At 43.9% G+C, this 25,852-nt stretch overlaps 1 pseudogene; it reads left to right on the top strand.

Moving 5' to 3' along the window:
* The window catches only part of LOC143165652 (E3 ubiquitin-protein ligase RBBP6-like), a 29,107-nt pseudogene extending 3,523 nt beyond the window's left edge, over window positions 1-25,584 (top strand).
* The last annotated feature ends 268 nt before the right edge of the window (window positions 25,585-25,852 follow it).

Genomic DNA, 25,852 nt, shown 5'->3' with positions numbered 1-25,852 from the left:
GTTGCTGTAGGGAAAACCAAGTGTTCACGAGCTGAAAAGATGTATTTATATACTGCTAGCCTTTAGTCTTGGAAGGCTATTTCATGTAGTATTTCAGGATCATTTCTGAGCCCTTTTGGTCTCTCTCTAGGTTGTGGAGTATCCCGAGTACTTGTATCTTTGGCCATACACAGACAGCAGGAGAACCATTCCTCTACACCTTATATGCTGTCCTGGTGCACAGTGGTGGCAGCTGTCATGCAGGACACTATTTCTGCTACACAAAGGTAAGACACTATTTCTGCTACACAAAGGTAAAGAGCAACTTCTTTCCTAACAGGGGAAAAATGTGTGCTGGTGAAGGCAAACTTTCATGGCAGTGTTACTGGCAGCCAGGGTTTTGGGGGAGAAGGTCTCCTTACCGGCTGCATTGGATTTTTTTTAGCGTACTCTTGGTTCTGTAGTTTTCTGCCTGTGTTATCGTTGAGAAACCATGCAGTTCATCTCCAGATATCATTGCCTTTTTTTACAGGCCAGCAATGGACTGTGGTACGAGATGAATGATGTGTCTGTGGATGGTCATGGCATCGACACAGTTCTCAGGCAGCAAGCTTATTCACACAAAATGTGTTCAGAATACATTTCCTTTTCCTGGCTTTGCTGTTTTTCTTCTCATCCTCCGGAGTGTTTCTCTTTCTGTCATAGGAGGCAATTACTACCTGCATCATTCAGCGCTGTCAAATCTGAACTACCCCATGTCAGTCCTTATCTTTCCTTGCTGGGCTTTAGGCTCCTGCCCTGGTGTAAACTTCTACTTGGCTGCTATCTGAAGCTGGCTAATGTAGAGAAGAGTACTTAAAGGGGGCCTACAGGAAAGGTGGGGAGGGACTCTTTATCAGGGAGTTTAGTGATAGGACAAGAGGTAATCATTTTAAACTGAGAGAGGGAAGATTTAGATTAGATATTAGGAAAAAATTCTTTATGGTGAGGGTGGTGAGACCCTGGAAGAGGTTGCCCGGGGAGGTGGTGGATGCCCCATCCCTGGAAACATTCAAGGCCAGGTTGGACAGGGTTTGAGCAACCTAATCTAGTGGAAGGTATACCTGCCCATGGCAGGGGCATTGGAACTAGATGATCTTTAAGGTCCCTTCCAACCCAAACCATTCTATGATTCTATGAAATGGAGGCCATAGTGGGTATAAAGACGAGGACTTGCTCCAACAGGGGCAGACCTGGTGGGAAGACCCCAGTCGAATTTCCCATTTGTGGTCTTGGTAACGTCTTCTCTCTGTTGTAGAAACCACTCCAAGAAAATTACTGAACCCCAGAGGAGGCTGCAAGAACAGCCTTAAATGGAGATCACTCTTTTTTTCTAGGTGCTCTGATTTGAAAATTGGAGAAAGGGCTTCTTCCACACCATCATATGGCCATTCCTTCCTCAGTCAGTGGGGGGCCGGCAGCAAGCAGGCGGGTTCTGTGGGACCACAGGGTCTGCCTCGTAGGACTAGGGTAACTCTGGGGAGGTGGGTCAGGGCACCAGATGGACAGTGGATTTCTTTCTGGGATCTTGGCATTGCTCTCTTTTCCTTCTCACACTGCAGTTTTCTTCACAGCCACAATGCTGCTCCCTCTCAAAGCATCCCAACTAGACCCATCCCATTTGTCTGCCTTTGGCCCTTGTGCCTTTGCAGCCCTCCAGGAGAGCCTTTGGGAGGCCCTTAGCTGTCTCCTCACACAGCTTCTGGCATTTCCCCACTGTTCTGGTCCTTTCAGGAGCAAAGGGCAGGACCTTTTCACAGCTCTCTTTGCAGGATATGGCGGTGGGCATGGAGGACTCTCCAGAGGACAGCAGCTCCTCTGCAACAGCCAGCAAGAGCCAGCTAACCCGGGCAGGTGCACAGGAGGCATCTGCAGGCTGGCGGTGCCCCATCTGGCCAGGCAGGCTCAACATCACCTCCTACGTTGGCTTCTGCTTGCATCACTTCTTCTGTGGCTGTATAAGGCTAGTGTCCAGAAGGAAAGCTGCGTGCCCAGTCTGCTGTCAACCATTTGATCATGTGCTGCACACCATGCAAGAACACAGCAACAAAGAGGAGCATGGATTCAGCCCTTTTTCCCACTGCCAGAGGAATGCAGCAGATCCCTGCAGTGGGGAAAAGATGTCCACAGCTGGTTTTCTGGACACGGACTACGACCACTCAGCAGGGAGGAGGAGGAGGAGAACTGGTCCTCCAAGTCGTGACTGCACTCCCAGGGATGACGCAGCTCCGGGGCCCTCCGACGACAGCTCCCAGTCACCTCCCGCACCCAGTGCTGCTTGGGAGCAATCGCTGCCAATGCAGATAGAGCGGAGCAGATCCCTGCAGTGGGGCTATGATCTCTGCAGACACTTCGTAGAGATCACAGACTACCACTGCTCAGCAAGGAGGAGGAGGAGGAGATGGAGAGCAAGTCCTCCATGTCGTGACTGAGCCCCAAGGGATGAGGCAGCTCCAAGGCCCTCCAACACCAGCTTCAAGTGGGCTTCCACACACAGGGCTGCTCAGGAGCAAACTCTGCTGAGGCAGAGAGAGCGGAGCAGATCTGGATAGTCTGGATGATGGGGCAGAGAGCACCTTCAGCAAGTTGGTCGATGACGCCAGACTGGGAGGAGTGGCACTTAGGCCAGGGGATCATGCTGCCGTCCCGAGGCACCTGAGCAGGCTGGAGAGATGGGCTGAAAGGGACCTCGTGCAGTTCAGCAAGGGGAAGTGCAAAGGGTGCTGTGCAGGTGACAAGCACCAGCACTGGCTGCCCAGGGAGCTTGTGGAGTCTCCATCCTTGGAGATGTTCCACAGCCCTCTGGACATGGTCATGGACAACTGGCTGCAGATGGCCCTGCTTGAGCAGGGGGGTTGGACCAGGTGACTTCAGCTTCCAGGTGGCCTCCTGGCCAAGCCGAAAGTAACCAGTGATTCTATGAAATGGATGCCTAGAAAAGGATCCAGCCGCCAATGCTGTCACCCTCAGGCAGCCATCGACAGCTCCACCAGGAAGCTGCAGGCCGTGGAGAGGAGCCCAGGCGGCAGCAGGTTCTTTGGTGGGAGCTGCATCTGGTGGGGCCCAGGCGGGAGCAGGCGAACGGCGTGAGGAGGAAGGGGCAGCAGAGACAAGGCGCTGTGGGCCGCCCGCAGCCCCATTCCCTGTCCTCCTGCACTGCTCGGTGGGGGAGAGGGGGCCGAGGCGTCAGGAAGGGAGGAGCGAGGCTGAGCCTGGGAAGAGTGGGGCTGGGGGAAGCTGCTTTAGTTTGGTTTTGTTGCTGCTCTCCTGCTCCCTTTTTAATTGGCAACAAATTACATGAACCTTGCCCGGTCAGGCCCCGCTTGCCTGTGAAGGGGCACAGGGTGCTCTGTGAGGAGAGGCCCGGGCTGCCCGTGCCGGCCCAGCAACAGCCAGGCCATTGGCCACAGCTGAGCCAATCAGCAGAGATGGTGGTGGTCTGTCAGTCACAGCCAACCTGGGGCGGGGCCGGAGGGGCCAGAGGCCGAGCAGCCTGAGGAGAATTGGGGGAGAGACGGGCCGGGGGCAGCTAGGGGGGGCCCTGCTCACCAGCCTAAACCAGTTACCAACAGTGTAGCACCGTTCAGGACACCCGTGGTAGGAGCAGCGCAAACCCATTTCCTTTTTCCCATGGAAAAGCAGGGTACCGAGGGCAGGTGGTTTTACTACAGCCAGGAAGTTCCTGTCAACCCGTCGGGGAGGTTTTCCTCCTGGTTCTTGCAGTTACAGGTTTTCAAGCAACCTAGCAAAGAAGTTTTCCAAGGAAACATGACCAAGGAAAGCGCACGATTGAGCTCTGATTGCTCTCTGGATTGTGTCTGGCCTCAGCCAGGCATGCAGGAGCTTTCAGACAAGGGATGGGACTATTCCAGGGAGAAGTGAGCAATCGGGATCCCAACTCTGTTTTGTTTAAGGCAATCAGGGGGAAATGTGCAGGTGGAGCCTTCTGTGTCACCCTTTGATTTCGGAAGGCAGATCTTCCTCACCCACATACGCACCTTCCCCCCACCCCAGCTCAAGGCAAACAGTCAAAATCTTTGGGGTTACGTTGTTTTATTAAACATGTACGAGATACCCAGTATCAGGGGAGTTGTGTACAGCGAACAGCTGCAGGTGCTTGGGGCTTGACCAGCATCACCTGGAAGGGAAAAAGGGGAAAAAGTTGGCCATGGGGACTTGTTAACAAATATCTTTATTTGTAATATCTCATTGTACATTGCTGTATGTGTGCCTTGGAACATTTAGCTCACAATACTTCTCTCCTCTCCTCTCCTCTCCTCTCCTCTCCTCTCCTCTCCTCTCCTCTCCTCTCCTCTCCTCTCCTCTCCTCTCCTCTCCTCTCCTCTCCTCTCCTCTCCTCTCCTCTCCTCTCCTCTCCTCTCCTCTCCTCTCCTCTCCTCTCCTCTCCTCTCCTCTCCTCTCCCTTCTCCTCCGCCTGATCGTCTTCCTCCTGTTCCTACTCCTCTTCCTTGTCATTCTTTTACCCTTCTCCTCCTCCTTCAGTCTGTCCTCCTGTTTGTCGTTGCTGTGGTCATCCTCATCCACCTCCTCCTCTTCCTCCCAATTCCTCCCACTCTTCCTCCACAACTTCATCCTAATCCCCCTTCTCCTATTAGTCATCCTTATTCTCCTGTTCATCTTCTTGCTCATCCTCTTCTTGTTTCTCCTCTTCCTTCTTCTCCTCTTTCTCCCCAGCCTCCTCCCCCACCTCCTCTTCGTTCTGTTCCTCTTCATCCTGTGTGTCATTCTCCTCTTCCTTCTCTTCATCTTCCTCCTCCTATTTCCATTCCTCTTCATTTTCCTTCTCCTTTTCCATCCTCCTTCTCCTCCAGTCCCTCTACTTCCTCTTCTTCCTTCTCATCCTACTCCTCTTCATCCTCTTTATTTTCTCCTCTTTCTCATGTTTGTCCTCCTCTTCCTGTTCTGTATCTTGTTCCTCTATCTTCTGTTCCTCCTCCTGCTCATCCTTCTTCTCTTCCTATTCTTCCTCCTGCTCCTACTCCTGGTCCACCTGTTCCTCTTCTGACTGTTCCTTGTGTTCCTCCTCCACCTCTTCTTTCTCCTCCTCGTGTTCTTCCTCTTCTTCCTTTTCTTTCTCTTCTTCCTCCTTGTTCTCATTCTCTTTCTATGTTCCTTGTCCTCTTCATCCCCTTCCTCCTCCTCCTGCCATCCACCAGTTCAACCTGTTTGTCTTCCTTCTCTTCCTCCTCCTTCCTGTTCAACCTGTTTGTCCTCCTGTTAATTCTCTGTGATGAGGTCATCACAACCTGGTTGGTTGTGTGCCTGGGACTCAGTGATAGATAAAGGGATTCCCCATTTATAAATGGATTTCCATATGCCCTTTTCTCATGTCAGCATGAGAAAAATGACAGGCTGACAGTGGGGGTTTTAAAGGGTTTGTGGGTTGGAGAGAGCAGGAAAATGAGCTTGTTCCACTGGGCATCCAGTAGGTACCTGCCCATTATTAAAGCGTCGTTATTTAAGTGCTGTTAGCAGGTGGAAGACCCAGGTGACTCCATGAGGTTCACACCATTCCCGTGCAATTTTGTGTGTTGTATCGAGGCAGAAAACCTCTGCCCTGCAGGAGGGGAAGGTGCCATTTGTCATTTCCTCCACAAATTAACCCTCAGAGGAGAAGAGGGAAAAAGAGCTGCTTGATTTTATAGGCAGTGCCCTGCGTGCTGCTGCACTTGCCTTTCTGTGACGGGGTCATCGCAACCTGGTTGGCCTGGTGCCTGGGACCGTCAAGGCCTGTAAGGAGGGAGGAAGTTGGCCTGGCACCCAGGAACCTTGAGGCCAATAGGGAGGGGGAGAAGAAGTTTGCCTGGCGCACAGGACCTTCAGGGCCTGATGAGGAGGGGAAAGGGGACTGATACGTGACCAGCTCGGTCACAGAGCATGGCCGTTTGTCTGATAAAATGGCGTTTGTTATGCTAACCATATTTCCAGGGGTCAGGAGCAGGGGGTACCAGTCACAAGTGCAATTGTTAATTGCCTCCATCAGATGGTTCCTGAAGTGCTGGGACGACAGCAATGCAGGGCCCAAATAGCAGGTGAGGCTTGAGGCCACTGCTCTTATCCTGGTTCTCCCAGGCAAAACACAAGCGGAGATATATGCCTGCCTGCAGCTTCTCTGAAGGGAGTGCAGCAGCTCTTGCCAATTCCCAAGGCACTGGGTGGCTGCAGCCCGTACAGCATCGGAGTCAGTATAAACTGTGCTGGCTCCAGCTTCAAAGGCTCGGGTGATGGCCAGGGACTCAGCTCATTGGGCGGAACCTTTATTCCCTCAGTTAACTCTGCTTTTCTATCTGCAGAAACGGCTGCGTCTTTATTAAACCAAACACCTTTTTTCAAGTGAGCACTTCCATCTGTAAACCATACTCCTAAAGTATTACAGGGGTCAAAAGGGGGGGGATCTTGCATAGGAGAGGATGGTGCATCGCTCTCATATTCTTGAGGCAGTCCTATTCGAGTTATGGTTTCAGTGGGAGTCCTTCCAGAACAATCATTTCCTGGGAGGACAGCGCGATGATGGAGATAAAGTGTCCACTGCTGAACGGTAGGCTTCTGGGCCACCCCTAGGGGCAATTCTTGGCTTTCCAGGATAACTCTCAGAATGGGGAGAGGGGTATTGTCATGAAAATTTCGCAAATTTGGCGTCATCATCCTCCTGCTTCTTTCTTGGTCTAGATGTCCCTGGGGTCGGTCTTGCTACAGTTACTTATCTCTGATGCCAGATAAGGGGAGGGTTTCACAGAGGAGTTGGAGGGGCTGGGATGCTGGTGTGGTCTGGGTAGTCCAGGGGTATCCTTTCTTCTTCAGGGTGGGGGCTGTCCTTTTCCTCCTTGCAATGAGCCAAGGTCCTTTAGTCATGCTGACTGAACCATGGCTATGCAGTATACAATGTAAACTATATATATCTTAAGAAAGTTCATACAATTTCATACTCTCAAGACAAACTGGTGCAATAGTTAGGCAATAAGATTTTCCTAACAGTCCCTCCTTTTCTTTTGACCATCAGGGTCACACTATACTATTCGTTATTTTAGTCCTAAGTTGAGTGCATAAGGTAATACAATGCTGTAAACACACACACATATAATTAAAAAGCAAGACGAGAGTGAATACAACAACCCAAATCCTTTTAGTTCACAGTCCTCTACCTAAGTCTGGGAGCCAAGAGGTTAACCACCTAAATAGATTTAGGGGAGATCCCTGCCTTACTTCATGTAACATTTTTAAATGAGTCTTTCTCTTGTTTCTATCAGTTTCATTCTTCCGGTCTTCATTTACATAAAACCCCAGCAGCTGTTATTCCATAATGCACATACTCTGTCCTGTGCTGCTAAACGGTGGTCTAGGGCAAAAAAATTCTATATTACCATTTGTGATAATAATTTGATTTCTTCCTGTAGGGCTGTAATACTATCTGCGATGTCATTGATGGCTTTTTCTAATTCTCTTGACACATTTGCAATAGCTCTTTCTAGTTTTGCAACCCCTAACTGTGGGATAAAAGCTGTTAGAGGCAGGTGGAACTTGGTGCCACATTCTATCAGAGGGCTGTAACATTTTTTCCCGTAGATATCAGTAGCTAGGAGCTACAGCAGCAGAAGAGATTGTGGTTCTAACCTGTGTGGATGGTATTAATGCACTTAGAATACACTTTTCAGCTCAGGTTAAGGGTAAATCCTCGAATGCCCTTTCTTCACCTGTCCAATATTGCCCTGGTAGTTGTGCAAATAGGGTAGTAAAATCTTCAAATAAATCTGAATAATGTAAATTATTTCCTGTAAAAGGGTTAGTGTGTGCTGGATTTGGTTTTTTAGGTAAACCAGTAAGGTTCGCACCCAGAATAGTTGACTCAGAGCAATCAGGATCCTATAGGCCCATAGTGGCAACCAAACTAATCTTTAGTTTGATTATGGCTTCCTGCAGAATACCAGGTTAATCTATCTGCGAATATCCACATTGTCTTGGAGTCTGCAGGACCTGATAAACTCCATCCAGGAAGAAATCAACAGTGTGATGGCTTATTACCATAGGTTTTATGTAGGGGCTTCTGGAGAATCTCCCTTCCACGTTCAGTGGATGTGGTATATAGTAAGGTTTTGGAAGAATCTGTGGAGGAATACTGATTGCCTTTAGGCCTAGGAACAGATCTGTGGAATGTTCCAGGCATAAGACTCCCTTTTTCATCTGTATGGTCGTAAGATCTGAATTGTCCATGTCCATCCCTTCTATTAATTTTAAGGCTCTATTGGCCTTTCCAGTTCCCAGCCTCTACAGAGTGACTAAGCTTGTCAATAATTTTGCTCTCGAAGCATACCAGGGGTCTCCTTTCAGACTAGTGACAAATCCTTCTTCCTTCACTGAAAATTCGTAACGGAGTTGCCCATTCTTGTACCACTGAGAATTCAATGGGACAGGTACCCAGGAGGATTGATTTCTGGTAGAGGATGGGCTTTTAGTGCATATCCAACAGTTGGGCTTATTTGCCTCTGCTGCTGTATTTTGGACTGTTGCCATGGCTGAATTATGGAATGAATACATATAATCCATATTCCACCTCAGGCTTATAAGCAAGGCTACTATATTAAAACCTCAGCTTCCAAATTAGTATTAACAGGAAAAACAAATGACACAAATAGCAAAAATAACTATCCCTTGGATATAGAGGACAGCACCGAAATCCAAAGGGTTTCCTGACTCCGGAAACCCAAAAGGCATTTAAAGATCTAAACCAAGCAGTTGTGGAAGCTCCCTCATTAGCCCTGCCAGACTGCAACAAGCCTTTTGTATTAGATTTCTATGAACATAAAGGAATAGCCAGTAGGCCCAGAAATGTCTGCAAGCCATAGCGTATTACTCAGCAGAACTAGACCTTGTAATGATTTCGTGTGCTAGGGCTGTTGCAGCAGCAGCTGTGATGATGGAGAAAGCAAGAAATATTGTCCTGTGGCACCTCCTAACGCTAATGGTTCATTCCTTACTTTTTAGTCCTCCTCTCCAGAGTTCAAGCAACTGTGGATGTGCCACACTGGGGAAGTACATTGGTTTATGACAGTAAACATAAATGGCCGCTTCTTTGACTAAACTTTCCATAAATGCAACAAGATACACTCAAACACCCTGAGATGTCCCCTCCCTTCACTGGTGCTGCAGCACAGGCAGCCGAGTGCCACACGGCAAAAGCCTGCTGCATCTCCCCCAGGCCGTCTTGCCCTGGCTGGCTGCTGACCGGAGGGGACACTGGGTGGTGACAGCCTGGGGGGTGACAGGACACCAGGCAGTGACAGGCCGAGGGACAGCAGGGACACCAGCAGCCCGGGTCAGTGACAGGCCCAGGGCTGATGAGCCCCCCCCTTCCCTAGGGGGCGCTTGCCATTAGGATGAAGAGGGCGGGGCCGCCGCACCCACATGACATGGGCCTTTTGTCATAATGAGCTGGGTCACATGATGGGGGGGAGGGGGTGCAGTATGCAGTTGCACATGTGCAGTACGCACTCATGGCGGCCCGTGCAGTTGTCAACTGGGAAACCCCTTTGCGGAACGCTGAGGCTGGAGCGCCCGAGTTGCCATAGCGAGCAGTTGGGCCTGGGAGCACTCTGTGCGAGAGAGCAGAGGCCGAGCTGGGGCTGCAGGGGCCTCTCCCTGTTGTTCACCTGCCTGCCTGGGCTGCGAAGAGGAGCTGGGCGGGTGCCACCGCCACGGCCCAGCTCAATCACTAAGGGCTGCAGGCCGGAGTCATTGTGGGGGCGGGGGCCGGGGCCTCACAGCGCCACCGTGATGGAGTCCTGAGGTCTCCGCCAGCTGAGTCTGCCTGAGGCCGCAGGGCCTGGCCATGGCGGAGCGCCATGGCCTCTGAGCACCGCCGGCCTGCTCAAGCTCAGCCCGCACTGCTTGCTCCAGCCCCCTCGGTGGGCCCTTCCCCATGCCACCACAGGCCCTAACCCAGCGTGGAGGCTGCGACGCCATCTGCCACGGTAGACACCATTGTGAAGCAGGCACCCCCTGGCCCTGACCATGTCATGTGTACACTACAAGTTCTCCTCCAAGCTGAACTACAGTCACCTTCCACGGCCTCCCCATCTCCCTGTGCGACCTCAAGTGCCAGATCATGGGCCGCAAGAAGCTGAAGGCGATTAACTGTGACCTGCAGATCACCAGCGCCCAGACCAAAGAAGGTGTGTGCGGCCTCGGGGACTGCCCGGCTGGCGTCACAGACCGCCCTGCGGCAGCTATGTCCTGCGGGAGCTGCGCTCTGCTCTTTGTGGGTCGACCCACATAGCATGAGTCGGCCTGGGGCCCATCCCACCGGCATGCGGGGGGACAGGGAGGGCAAACGGTGCCCGGGATTAAGTGGGGTGGGAAGCGATAATGAGATTCGGCCAAGATTGGTAGCTGTGACTTGTGTTGGGGGCCTCACAGAGCTGTTCTTTGTAGTTGCTGTTCTGACAACTACCTTCAGATCTGTGTTTTTGACGCGGAGCTAAGCGTAGAAGAATACATGGTTCATGTGCGACATACAGTGCTTAGAAAAGTTTTGGTTTCCTGGAATTCTTCTAGGTAAAATGATAAGGAAATGTGGGAGGATATCTTATAATAAGAAACTTGCCAGATTTCTTTGAAAACTGGCAGAGAAAGATGAAAGAGATAGAAATAGAACAGGTGGCTAATTTGAAGAAAAAAAGTGGGTTTGGTGACTTAATTTTGTCTTCAACTTGTTTTACTCCACTGCATTGCAAAACTGGTTTTGTGGCTATTGCAGAAACTGCTCAATAGCAACATTTTGGATCAAGAGTGTATCTGAGTTATAATCTATGCAGACCCTTTAAAGCCATCTTGCACGAGTGTTCTCTGTATCTAAATTATACTTTGCAATTTCTTGTTACTATAACTTCTTTTCTACACCAAAGACATCGTCATTCAGATGCTCTTGAGCATCATTTCATCATTCATTTCTAACCACGGGTTTTTTTCCTGGTGCTACGTGTTAACCATATCAGGGCAGTACTGAAGTTTTATGGCAGAACATTTATGGTGAATATGCATAAGAAATGTTCTTAGAGAAGCCATAAATTCTTTTAAATCTAATAAATGGAGCTTGATTCTCAGCGATGGTAATGGTTTTGTATTACTTAGTATGATATTTCAGTTTGGGAATCTGCCATCTTGATAAGTTTGAATGTGATTAAAGACTTTGGGATATGACTTCTCAGAAATAGAGAGACTTGTAAAGTGTTTTCATTCCTTAAACATTACATTTCTTTTTTTTTTTTTTCTGTGGTTCTGTGACACTCTTACAACAGTCTTGTCTTTAAAATGTGTACCAGTGGGTTTTTTCCTCTTCCTGTTTGATGTATTAAAACTTAAACAGAATAATATGTACGGTGCGGTAACTGTAACTTCAGCCCTAGCCTTTAAAGTGGTTGGACCTAAAGCTCGCTGTTAATCTGGAAATACTCAAACTATTTTCAGGAGAATGTCTGTGAAGAGACTTACCAGCACAATGTTAGGGGTCTTAGGGATGCCATTGGATTGCATGACATATGTAGGTAGAGATACATTTTGGAAGTCTTGAATTTTTCTAGTAGTATTGAACAAAATCGTCAAGAACTTTTGAGAAATGTTTAATTTGCTTTAAGGGCTTTGCTGCAGAAGGGTCTCCGAATTTTGTCTTCAGTCGCTAATGTACTTTCAGCTTCACAAATGCTAGCAGGCTGAATGGCCAACTGGCTGACATCACTACTGTAATAGTTGGGTCTGCATAAAACAGAGCCTTAAAACCAGAACGTTGGATGGGAATAAACTGTGATGGAGCCCAAGTATTACCACCAGAAGAAAAAATGTTTTGCAATAGGCCAAACACGTGGATTCTGTTATAGCAGGTGAGGAACAGAAAGCAAAGGTTTAGAAGAAAAATGTCTGCTCATAAATATGTTACCCCATAAAGTGTTACTCTAATATACATAATACTGGTTTTACAAAGTGTGTTGCTTTGTTTTCATACATAATCAGAATCCGGTGAAGAAAAAGTATCTGCTTCACTAGATTCTGTTAAATGTGGTATTGCCTAAAGGTGAAGTTAAAGAAGGAGTATCTTTCATACTTTAAAGAGCATCACTCTTGTTTAGTGGTGACAAGATCCTCCTCTAGGTAGGTTGTGTTGCACTTTGACCTTTGTAAAATGAGTATAAAATTTTAAACTTGGTGTATTAGTGACACAGATGGTTATTGAAGCTTTCATAAGGGTGTTTTTCCATGTGAAAATGCAAAAATCCCCCAGTGGTTTTCAGAGCAAAGCTAGAGAATACATTTCAGTGTAATATAGATGTATGCCAAATTTTTGGTTTATATGCATAACCATGAATTTCAGTTTTTATTAATCAGATGTAGATGCTTAAACTCACCTTCAGAAGATAAAGTAAAAAACTAGACTGAGATATTCTGCCTAAATGGGATGTTTGGAATTCTTACATGTGGACATAAAGTATTGTTTTTTATAACTTTGTGCAGGAGTCCTGACTAGATATTGAAATTACCTTGGAAAGAACAAAGTGAACCTTGAGTGAAGATGGCCTACTTGTTCGTATTTTTCCAAGTACTCTGTACCATTTTGTGTTGCGGTGCTAGTATAGGGGATTCCTTTGGTTACACCTCAGAGTGCAATTAATTCTTGGGCTGCCGTGCGGCATTATGATGTAGAGCTTTCAGAAAGGCTACGGAGTTCCCTGTTTCCCTGGTTGAGTTGAGGGTACGTCATGTACCCATTCAAAACCCACGATGTTACAGTGGAGCTCACGCACTGCCTGTCTGGGAGTCAGCTGCTCTGACTGTCACCAGCAGGTTTGGGACCTCTTGGGGGTGGGCTGTCAGCTAGGTTAATGTCCCTTGGGCAGGTGCTTAGGGCAGGCTCAGTTTGGTTCATTACCACATTGTCTCCAGCATTGCTTTCGCTTTTCCGGTCACACGCTGAAACGGCAAGCGGTGCCAGTAAGACATGAAGGCCTCGGGCAGCCTGTATAATCAGACAAATGATTGAAAGTATGTTAGATTTTATTGACTCATCCTTTCAAAGCAATATAGGTGCTCTTTTGGAGCACAGTACTGTATGGTAATAATGCAAATGAAAGTTCCATGACCTGTTTGGCCTGCTGAACTAGCTGATTCAAGAAACTATGATATACCAGTTGTAGATGAGATCATTGACACCTATTCTGGTGGAAGCTGAAAATCCAGAAATAGTACTCCAGTCTATGAATCAGGATGTTTCGAGGCAGTGCTTTCAGTGCCTACTACATAGATGATTTGTTTGTCACAAAGTGTGCAAGTGGTGTTGATTAGAACCGAGTTAAAAAATCATGTAATGAGAAAGCATATTTTTAAGCGCTAGGGAGAAAATTTGTTCTTGGGAGTTACTGTGTTTTCTGGTAGAGACAGTCTGGCATGTTAGTAGTCATCTTCATCTCTTGCTCTGCAAGTCCTTCCCCCAGTAGCATAATAGCTGGTTAGCAAGGCATCTAAGCCTCATAAAGGCTTTTCTTTGTCATTTCGCACATAGGCTTGCCTTCTCATGACTTCTGTTCTGATGAGCCTCTGTACTTCATCTGGGTGAAAATACTTCTCTAGACAGTGCTCAGAGGGATGCTTTTGCAATGCTGTCAGACTCAAAATGGTGGATTAAAGCAGGCCATAAAATAAAGCAGGAACTTTTTGCAGTAACTTGTTTATAGCATACATGTGACACAAATTATTAAAACTAGCAGATTTTCAGAATTATAGATTAATTTAAAAATGGGATTTTTAAATTGTGCATTAAATACAAAGCAGTATAAACTTCAGAGCATACTCTGAGCTGTTTGTACTTTTTTGAAGGAAGAAGGTTGTGGACACTAATGCAATTGTTGATTTAAGATTTCTAAGTCGGCGTGAGGCAGCAGTTAAAGCAGCTATTGTTTAACTTGTCTGCCTCCATTCATTCCTTGAAATACTTCTTTCCCTTGACTCTGTCAAGCAGACTATTTTCTTGTAGAATAGATAGCAAGTTTTAGACTGTTATGTCCCTTCTGCTCTTGACTTTAACATCCAAATCTTCCTTTGCTTTTGCAACGTTTATGAGTTAATTGAATCCTTATTTTTAATCACAGGTCAGATTGACAACAGCCACTTAACGGCCATCACTGGAAGTAAAACAAGTTTTGTGCTATAAGGGAGCAGGAAGCAACAATGTTGTTACCTCCAGCTTTGTTGAGCATTTCCATTGGAGTTCTGCTTGGACAAGTGTGAAAAGTAGCCTTGTTGAGCATGATGTTACTGCTGACTTTTCACTAATGGGTATATATAGACAGCACCTTTGGTTTTCAGACCATCGTTCTGATTTGGTTTGCAAAGGTAAGGGCTTTTAATATTTAAAACTGTAGGCAGATTATAGGGAATGGCTGCTGATAGTGCTTTAAAATATTAGTCACATCCAGCTTGTGTAAGTACAATATTAAAACCATTCTCATGGAAAGATCGTTGCATTTTAAGCTCACTCAGTCCAAGTGTCTCAGGTAGTTGTTTTTTTGGGGGGGGCCTTATGTAAAAGGTCAGAAGGGTTTCCTCCTCTTCAAAAGACTAACATGGTGTAAGCCAAGGCAAAGCATGGATAGCTTCAGGCACACCCTGTTTTTGAAAGGCTTTTCAAGGCTGTCTTCCTAAGTAATTTAATTTGAGTCTCTTTGCTCTGCGAAAAGTGAATGGAAAGAATTCATGTCCCTGTGGTTAATTCAAACTAGATGATGAGGGGAGATAACCACTTTAGTTGGAGCCAATTCTGCCCTACTTGTGAAAGCAAGCTCAAAAACCCCCCAAAATTTCTGTGGTCCAAATTCTAGCACTGCCAGTTTTGTTTCCATTTAAATGGAAAGCACTGAGCGGCTGAGAAGTGTGGTTGTTGATGGGTTAGGCTGCAAGAAATAAACAGAGATGGCAGGCTCTCTTCTGTGTTCTGTCAGTCTCGAGCACTAGCAGCATAGGTGAATCAGTTTTAGTTAACAGCTATGAAAGCAATGGCGCAGAGTTTTCATGCTTTAGCTAAGTGCCTGTTTTGTTGCAGGGCAAGCTAGTCAGGCTTTAGAATCTGGTTTAGGCAGGTGAGACACTGCTGTGGTTTGTTTTTCTCCAGAGATCTGTTGGGTTTGTAGCCTAACAGAGGCAAAAGCAACTTAAGCTAGATCAGGAGAGAACCTCATGCATTAGCGGACTCTCCTTTAGTGACCTTTGAGACCATTTTGCTGTTGACATTCGAACTATTTGGAAAAAATGAAAAAGATTCTGCTGCTTGTGTTTGATTATCAAACCTGAAGATTTCTTTCAATGTACTGTTAGTGTGCTGAGACAATAAAAGCACGATGTTACATATAAAATTTTGCTTTTATATCTGTAAAGGGATTCTCTGAAGTGCTACGTAATTACACATATATTAATATACATTCTTACAAATTGACTGATTTTTTTTCTGTATTTATGTTGGTTTCAGAATACACAGATGATAATGCCCTGATTACTAAGAACTCATCAGTAATTGTTAGAAGAATCCCTGTTGGAGGAGTTAAAGCTACCAGCAAAACATAGGTTATGTAAGTATGCATAAAGCATTGTATTCCTTCTTAGGGATTTCAGTGTGTTAACTTTTTTTATGGATATCAGTTTACAGAGGCATTCATATTGTATCTTTCTTGTTAAAGCTGCTGTTAATTTTTGTGGTCACGGGGTACATTTTAATGTGTCTGTCCCAAAGCAGACTTACCTTTTTAGGCTTGCTGGGACATGGGGTTCAGACCCCAACAATGGCAACTGTTAAGGTGATTCTATTGGTTTTGTTCCTGGGATTGATTTTTCTGAGACCCAAGTTGTAGATTCTGTTTCCTCTACGTGGAGAGATTCCTTATTGTACGTGTTTGATTTTATTGCTTTTATAATAAAGACAGATACTCATTGTAATGTAAACTTATAATTTGTTCCCATCTCAGAAGAGTCTGATTCTCAGTGTTTGACTATTTCTTGCATTTGGGGAAGGGGGGGTGGGATATGGCAGGTATTCTTATGCCCCAAATCTGGGGGGTTTGCATACTAGCTATAGAGGAAAGACCAAGGGTTGCCAGCTGGCAAACCAAGCAAACAAGAAGTTCCATTCATAAGTGATTCCTATTAGTTTCCTAAAGACAATGTCCATTTCAGGCAAGAGAAAAAGAACAATGTCCTAACGTGTATTGCCTTTTGTGCCAGTATGATGAAGGAATAGTTAATTGTTTCCAAACTTCAAATGCAGTAAGCAGTTTAGCATGTCACCAAATGTTACGAGTTATCTTTCTGTTTTTACTCTAAGCTGATATCTGTGCTCCAGGTTTTAATTCTGTATTACAGAGGACAGAGAATCGGGTGTATTGATTAAAATTACAGATATTCAAATGCAATCTTGACTACAGGATTATTGCTGTCATTTATGTATTCATACAGTCTAGTCCTATATCAGCTACATTAGCACTGTTTGAATGGTCATGTTTTCCAGCCTTCTTAACGATATGCCTCTCCACCACAATTAGTAGATATTATTAGCTTGTGGTTTTGCCATGTCTTTCTAGTGATAGTTCTCAATAAATAGACTGATGAGTTACAGTGTGTCTCGAACAAACAGGACAGCCGCATCCTGGTACCCATGAAGCATTTGCAAGCAAAAACCCCTGAATTTGTGTTGCTCTGCATGTAAACTTTGGGCATATTACTGCAGTAGTTGTTGCAGTGCTTTCAGGCACTACCTAGTAATTCTGGACGCCACATCATTGTGCTTATAAACATGGCCTTGTTTTGGGGGTTAATTTAAATATGTGTGCTTAGTGCTGTCTTGTCAATGCATCCTCTGTTTCTGGTTGGATGGCACGCTCTCCTGGTTTTGTAATGCTGCCCTAAAATGAGAGGAAAGATGCTGCTAGCATCAAAGATCAAATAAATACCTGTGTGTGGGGATAAGGAAAGAATGGCACTGCTGTCCTAACATTGAAAATTAACCAGGCAGATTAGCTTTCTGTGCCTTCAGCTGGAAACATTGCAGAAACAACTGGTAGAGTGGTTAATGTTTGGAAATGATGAATGTATGCTGTAATGGTGGAGAGGCCTTCAAAAATGTGTTACTTGCCTTGTAGTATGTTCTTCAAGGTAAATGGATGAAGAAACCATTGTGTGGTAATCTAAAGTATCTCCTTGTACTTCCTCATCTTCAGGAGGTACGTGGCTGTAATTGCAAGCTTGGCAGTGTTCTCACAGTGGCAGGAAGCATGAGCCTTTTTATTTGTACATCAATTCCACAGCAGCCTTTGGGTTGCCTTTGCTCATGGGACACTTTGGATGACATATGAATTGTTTGTTAACTATATCAATGGTTGCATGTCTGATTCATGATGAGTAGCATGCAGATACAGATCAATGAGTATGTGGAATCTCAGCAAGTTTTCAAATTTAATAAATATATCCTAAAATATGGTAGCATTTTCAAGATTATCTTAAAGAAACTTCTGGCAAGTAAGACCTTTTTTTTTGTCACAGGGCTCCTAAATCACACAAAATCCTAGGAACTGCTTTCAGGTGACATTTCTACTACTATTTTTAGTCAATATAACATATGTAACACATTTAGTATGCTGGCACTTTCATGGCTAAGTATGGTAGGTATCTGAACACAGTGCTTGGGCTTCCACAAAGAAACACTGTTCTAAAGACGATGCTGCTGACATTTTTGTTATTTCTTTGTCAGATGACTGATTTTTTTCACTTAAATAAACTTGCACTTCCAAGTGTCTAGACTATCACTGTTGTTTCTTAGAAACTAAAGTACTGTATCTGGTGCCTATTTGTAATACTAGGGATATACAGACTAGCTGAAGTTACCTTTGTATTTTGATGGTTGATTAAGAACACAAAACTAGTACAGACTTCATATTTTTGATACTTACATAGCAGAGACAAAATATCTGAGGACTTCCTCTTGCACTGTTGTGTTCTATAGCTGTAAGTCTTAGAGCAACTAGTGACAAAGTAGAAATGTGATTTTGGGGTTTTTTTTTAGTTGCACTGAATGTACCAAGAGAGAACAGTTTATGCATACAAATAAATTTCCACATTCACTAGACTGTCAGAACATAATGTTTTGATGTTCAGGTTTATAATCTGTTTTCACTACTTTATGTTGGGTACAAGTGCTTTATTTTAAGTTCTGATCACCTTTATTTCTTCTTCTAGAAGTCGAACTGAGCCAATGAGTGGAACATCAAAAGCAGTATGTAAAAACACAGTCTCTCACTTTTTTCTACACGCTACACTTAATTCTAAACAATGTAGCCTTGTATTAATTTCTCAAACATTAACTTAATATATTTTCCAGTAAAACATAGTATATTTTGTAAATACAATGTATTTGATTCAGCATAGTAAAAACTGAGTAATGCCATCATTTGCACAGTTCTTATGTGAATTTTGGTATTTGTGCCTAGTAATGCATTTGTCCTGGTTTTGGCAGGGATAGAGTTAATTTCCTTTCTAGTAGCTGGTACAGTGTTTTGGATTTAGGATGAGAACAAAGTTGATAACGCACCGATGTTTTAGTTGTTGCTAGGTAATGCTTACACCAGCCAAGGACTTTTCAGCTTCCCATGCTCTACCGACTGAGAAGGCTGGAGGTGCACAAGAAGCTGGGAGGGGGCACAGCCAAACTGGCCAAAGGGACATTCCATACCATGTGACGTCATGCTCAGTACATAAACGGGGGAAAGCTGGCCGGGGGGGCCGCTGCTCGGGGACTGGCTGGGCATTGGTCGGCGGGTGGTGAGCAATTGTACTGTGCATCACTTGTTTTGTGTATTATTATTATTATCATATTATTATTATCATTTTATTTCAATTATTAAACTGTTTTTATCTCAACCCACGAGTTTTTCTAACTTGTGCTCTTCCAATTCTCTCCCCCATCCCACCGGGTGGGGGGGGAGTGAGCGAGCGGCTGCATGGTACTTAGTTGCCGACTGAAATTAAACCACGACAGCATTGTATTTCATATTGAATATGCTAATTATTTCCTGAATGACTGTGTTGTACAGATAATGTGTGATCGTTTTTAGATCATGTAGGTTCAAGGTTTGCACAATTAAACATGGTGGAACCATTATTGTTAAACTTGGTACTGTTTCTTACTCTTGACTTGGGGGTTCAAACAAATACCAAAACCAACCTATCCCATATGTTTTGAGGACAGTTCTGTGCAGCTAAATGATTCCTTTTCATGTCCTTAAATACTTGGGTATTTGTTCCTAAAACTGTATAATTGAAGTGATATTGTTTGGGCCCCTCTGAGTAGGTAAATGTCTGTAACAGATTGCCGTGAATTTAAATATCGTTGCTGCACAAAGTGGTATTCTAAAGTTCTGTATTTGATCTTTCTACTTTATCTGATGAAGCAGTTTAGTTTAGTAGTTTGTCTGCAAACTACTAAATCCAGTGTACACATTTTGGCACAAGGTTAGGGCCTGGTGCATTTGTGGGTAAAATCCCTGTCATTTTTCTTAACTTCTGCCTGCAGTACATTTTTGGATGTGGGTGACTTCAGGGTTGGGTGCTGCTTTAATTTCCCAAAGGTTAAGCCTTTCTTTAGTATACCACCCCTTTGAATTTACATTTGGAAAAGGGGCAGCATTTTTCTTCAGGTTTGAAAACACTGTCATTCTGCTGCTAAAATATAAATAAGTAACACAAGGAAATACTTGACTGGTGATGGTCTAGATCTTCATTTGCCACTTGGGTTGAATACTATGTGTAACTACGCATTTCAAAATAGTCCTTAGAGTATAAAAATTACAAGGTGGTGTTTTTTATTTTTCACCTTTATTTTAAGTATAACTGCTTTTTCTTCACTAGAATGGTGTGAGGCATTATACTAACCCTGGAGCATTGGATCTGATCACTTGATAAGCTGTTAGGAAAACTTAATCTAGAAATTCATGAACTCTGGGTCTGTATTCTGTGAAGAATACAGCCTCTGATTCTTGTGGAATGGTATACAATCAACTTAAAATGGAAAACTTTTGTATGTAGGTCTAAAAACACTAAGTCTAAATCTGACATCCGTAATTCTATCGCTGATTGGTTGGAATTCCTTTTTGGACATGAGTGCCGCTCATTGTGAGTTTGAGTTAGTTTAACTGGCCCAGTGACCCTAGTAGGTAATGTAATTTATAATGCATTTATGTAAACAATACATATTTATGTATATAAACGATATATATTTATGTATATAGTATTTGATCTAATTCGGATGGGGTTTTCTTTCGTGAAAACAGTTATTTTTCTCTTTGTTTAAGAGCATGTGTATAAACACAAATTACATAATTTACATAATTAAAGTTAACATTCCTACAACTCTTTAGAGACAATCTGGCAAATTTAGGTCACACTTGTTATACAATGATTGCCTCACTTTCAAGTTCGGTGTTAATACTGAAGTACTTTAAATACAGATACTCTGAGTTACCAATCATTAATGTCAGTGTTTAATGTGATGTGTTCATGTATCTGTATGTTGACTGATTTTAGGATTGATAGCATTTACAGGAATACACAGGTAATTTTACTCTGTGGAGGCTTTTGTTTGTATAGCTACTGAAGTTTCATATGACCTTTTCGTAAATGTTTTTCTGCCTCTAGGCTGTGAACAACTTCAAAAATGGAACTGGCTACACAAAAAGGCTCCATAAGAAGGTTCAGCAGCAACAGCACAGCAGCCACCACCGCCTCCACCACCACTCGTAACTGTTATAGCTCCTGCTGTTCTGGTGACTGCCACTGAATTTTCTAAATCTTCCTCTCTGACAATCAGCAGTTTGTTGGAAGAGAAGGTAAGTTTTATTTCAACATATGCAGTCATTCTTGTATTTTAGTAGAGCTTATTTTCCAACTGTTTGCATTTATGCACAAGGGCTATCAAGTTCCTGTACTGAGACAACCAGCATTCCCAAGTCTTCTGGGCCCCCAAGGGCAATCAAGACTCACAACTGGTAAGTATCTATAACTTCAGAATTTCTTTTAAAAAATTATCTTCAGATAAACTGAATGGGATTTTTTTCTTTTTCCTTTCCCCACTCCAAAAGGTCATCCAATGAGAGCCAGTACAATTCGCTCAGCAGGTGGCAGACCAGGCTGGGAACTGTAAGTATTCTACGGAAATTCAATATATTACTACTTGTAACCTGTTAAGTGAAGCCATAACACATAACTTATACAACAGCTGATTTATAATGAAATAACTATACACAGATAGTCATGGAGAATACAAGTGGTAATTAATTTTTAAATGGCTTAATTTGAATTGGCTTTAACAAAGGGGATCCGTGCTTGCAGTAAGATTATTTAAAATAAAACTCCAGTATATAATTGAAAACAGGACTCTGAAGAATGAATGCTTTTTGAGGAAACCGTAATTACATATAAAAATTAAATATAATTAAAGGATCAGATGGAAAGCTACCCTTTTGATTACTGGCTGAACTGGGCTGAATAAATTGATTTCCTGATAGAAATCAGCCTCCAACATTCTTTTTTTAACAACTTAGTTGATACTGATTGAGCAAATTGTTGGAAAAGTCAATGCTGTTATTTTATGACAATTTTGAATTTCTTCAATTTAGTCACGTCAAATAGCCAAGCCACTTTCTCTCAGTTGGAGAGAGAGAAGTCTGTTTCATCTATTGTTGCAGTGTGAAGTTAGTCCTTCCTTTTGGTATATATTTGTTATAGATAGATTGTAAGGGTGCATTGTGTTTATAAAATCTTAAAGATAAATCAAAACAAAAACCAGGATCCATCCCACAGATTGTCTAAAATCTCAAATTCAGTAAGCAAGAAAATAACAATTCAGGGACAAGAAGAGGCCAAATACATCATCATGAGGCAACATAGGAATCGTATGGGGAAGAAGTTAAAGAAGTTCGAGAGAAGATTAGTTAATATCTGAGCAGTACTTTGAAGATCACAAGGGTGAAGTATTAAGTGTATCAAGGAGTGGCAGAGGAACAGTGGGCACTTGGCACATGGGAGATGGGAGTCTCTTTTAAGCATGGGCAGCCTCCACCCACAGTCGCAAAGCTGAGTATAACGAGAGAAGACTGAGGGAACTGTTGGGGGTGAGGATGTGGAAGGCAAGTATGAGGACCAAGAAATGAGCGTAGTCTCCAATGAACAGAAAGCAGGGAGAAAAATGCTTAAGCTGAGAACAAGAAGTGCTCGCCACCATGCTCCCACTTCATTCGCTTTCCTCTTTAAAATCAGGGCAGAGTGTAACAAAGAGTGACACATGTTTTGGGGTTTCTTTAGAAGTTCAAATCAAGGAGGCCTGCACAGTGAACGTGCCCAAGGGACTCAGGCCCCAACACTACCAGCATCAACACCAGTCTTTGTTGTGACTGGTGTTTGCTGTGCCTCCACCTCCCTTGTATCCTCCACCACCCCATGCACTTCCTCTTCCACCGGGGGTACCACCACCACAGTTTCCTCCTCAGTTTCCACCGGGTCAGCCTCCATCAGCTCCTCCACAGCTGGGTACAATGTCCCCCCCCTCCAGGATATTCCCCAGCTCCTGCAAACTTGTCATCAGCTTGGGTACCAACAGTAGTACCAACAGCTCGTTCAAATACCATACCAACGGCACAAGCACCTCCTCTATAGAATCATAGAATCACTTAGGTTGGAAAAGACCTTTAAGATCACTGAGTCCAACCATAAACCTAACACTGCCAGGTCTACCACTAAACCATGTCCCTAAACACCACATCTACACGTCTTTTACATACCTCCAGGGATGGTGACTCAACCACTTCCCTGGGCAGCCTGTTCCAGTGCTTGATAACCCTGTCAGTGAAGAAATTTTTCCTACTATCCAATCTAAACCTCCCCTGCTGCAACTTGAGGCCATTTCCTCTTGTCCTATCGCTTGTTATTTGGGAGAAGAGACCGACTCCCACCTCGCTACAACCTCCTTTCAGGTGGTTGTAGAGAGTGATGAGGTCTCAGCCTCCTTTTCTCCAGGATAAACAACACCAGTTCCCTCAGCCGCTCCTCATAAGACTTGTGCTCTAGACCCTTCACCAGCTTCATTGCTCTTCTTTGGACACGCTCCAGCACCTCAATGTCTTTCTTGTAGTGAGGGGCCCAAAACTGAACACAGTATTCGAGGTGCGGCCTCACCAGTGCCAAGTACAGGGGGACGATCATGTCCCTAATCCTGCTGGCCACACTATTTCTGACACAAGCCAGGATGCTATCGGCCTCCCTTACCTAGGGAGGAGTTTTACAGAGAACAACAGAAACTTAAAAAGAGGAGTATTTGGCTCAATGAAGTTGCATTGGTTTTCATTTTTGTATTTCGATAGCATATCGGACTGCAGTTACACTGAAGTGCATCTGACATAAGCAAAAAAGACACAGTATTTTTTCCAACATACTTTTTCATTGCGGATGGTAAACATCCAAAATTAAACAAGACAAATACGATTCTAAAACTTTCCCTAAAACTTGTCAGAATTCTAAACTGGTTTTGCTTAAATAGGATGTTCACCTTTTGCATTTGTATGCAGTATACATTTTCTCATATTGGCCATGTTTTGTTTCTTGGTGTCTTTTTGTAATAAAGGGCAAACTATAATTGTAATAAAGGTCAAACTTATTTTAACAGGGAAAAGAAAAAGTCTAAAACTTGATGAGTTTACAGATGATTTTGCTAAGGAATTGGTGGACTATAAAAAGATTCAAAAAAAGCATAGGCATTCATTTTCCAGGTAACTGCTTTACATGTCTGTAATGGAGAAGCAGATTGTCTAGAAGAACCAGGAGGAGTTCCACTCCACCTCTCTATCGTTAGATGGATTGGGTGATTGAAGGGATTAGCAGCAGTAGAAGTTTCATATGTAGGTTACTAGCTCAAATATGGCAGAGATGACAGTTGACTGAGGCTAGAAACTGAATAGGTGTAGTTGCTGGGTTTTCTGCATCTCCCTATTTTGATTGTAACCATTACCTCAAAGCACTTCGGATGAGATATGTGAGAGAAATTGTCTTCATTTCCTCTGTTATTTCTCTCATGTGGACACACAGGGAGATTTTAACCTGGACTGCAAACGGGTGGCTTTCGCTAAGATGTTGTTGACATTGTTGAATTTTTCTTAGGAATTAAAAGATCAGACTTGTTTGTAAGGAAATCTTCAATTGGTGAAGGACTTTGAGAGGAAGAATGATGCTAATGAACATATGCGGAATAATGTGATGATGCGGGTAGCTGATGTTTCCTATCCCCAAAAATCACTTGGGCAGGAGTCTGAATAGCTCTCTATTAGTAATGCTGTCAGTATCTTTCCTAGCGTAATGGCATCGAGTCATATTACTAGAGGCTGAGTTTAGAAGCTTTTAGATATGACTTTTCTTGAAATGCGGTCACTATCCTTGGTTAGAGCTAGAGGTATGTGCAAAATTTTGCTAGGACATCTGACTAGAAGTGTTGATTAAATAGTCCTACTATACTATCGTTCTAGGTCAAGGTCACATGGTTATCGCCATTCAAGGTCAAGGTCACCCCCATACAGACGATACCATTCACAGTCAAGGTCTCCAGTATTTAGAGGCCAGTCTCCCACTAAACATGCTACACCTCAAGGGGAAGGAGAAAGGGAATATTTTAACAGATACGCAAAAGTTCCACCATATGATATGAAAGCTAACTATGGCAGATCTGTTGACTTTAGAGATTCATTTGAAAAGGAAAGATACAGAGAATGGGAACGGAACTATAGAGAATGGTATGAAAAGCTCTATACGGGCTATGCTGTTGGCGCTCAACCTCGACCTCCAGTAAACAGAGCGAACTCTTCTTCAGATAGGTTTGGTCCACCTGGGACCAGACAAGAGAATTCGCCACACGCTCAGGGACGTAGGGCAGATTATTCTCGTGGGCAGAGCCACTGAAATCGTAATATAGCTGGAAATTACCCTGAAAAACCTTCTGGAAGAGAGAGCCATAACATCAAAGATCCTACAAAATCAAAAGAGAAGGAGATGGAAAATCCACCGGGAGATGACAAAGGAAATAAACATAAAAAACACCAGAAGAGAAGAAAAGGGGATGAGCATGAAGGATTTCCCAGTGCTGAGTTGTTAGAAGGTGCGAGAAAACCAGGAGAGCCAGTTACAGCAGAAGATATTAAAACGGACTCTCTGTTCATGCTCCCAAGCAGAGATGATGTCACCCCTGTGAGAGATGAGCCTATGTAGGCAGATTCTATTGCTTTCAAACCAATGCCTGAAAAGGAAAAAAAAGAGAAGGATAAGCCAAAAGCAAAAATTGACAAGACAAAGCGGAAAGTAGAAGTGGCTGTTCCTCCTAAGAAAGATGATACAGTAGAACCAGCTAAAGCTTCCCAAGAAAAGGTGGACACCGATCGTGAAAAATCTCCTCGAATGGAACCTCCTGTGAAAAAAGTGAAGGAGGAGTAGCCAAAGACAGACAGTGTTAAAACATCTTCCTCTTAAAAGGGTGAGAATATTTTGATACTATCCTGTAAAGAGTAGCTGACAGTGTGGGACAATAGAAGGGGAGTACCTGATCAGCCTCAACGTAATGTTGCAGGATTACTCATCTTCAAGACACAAAGAAGCAGCACTTCAGAAGCTGTTTACCGTTTTTCATACGTTTCATTAATTTTGTGTTGGAAACTAACAATTTTTATGGAAGAATTTAATTGGCTGTAAGTTATGGACATTT

Source organism: Aptenodytes patagonicus, chromosome 11, assembly GCF_965638725.1.
Source record: "Aptenodytes patagonicus chromosome 11, bAptPat1.pri.cur, whole genome shotgun sequence".
NCBI lineage: Eukaryota > Metazoa > Chordata > Aves > Sphenisciformes > Spheniscidae > Aptenodytes > Aptenodytes patagonicus.
This window is presented reverse-complemented; position numbering and strand designations above follow the sequence as displayed.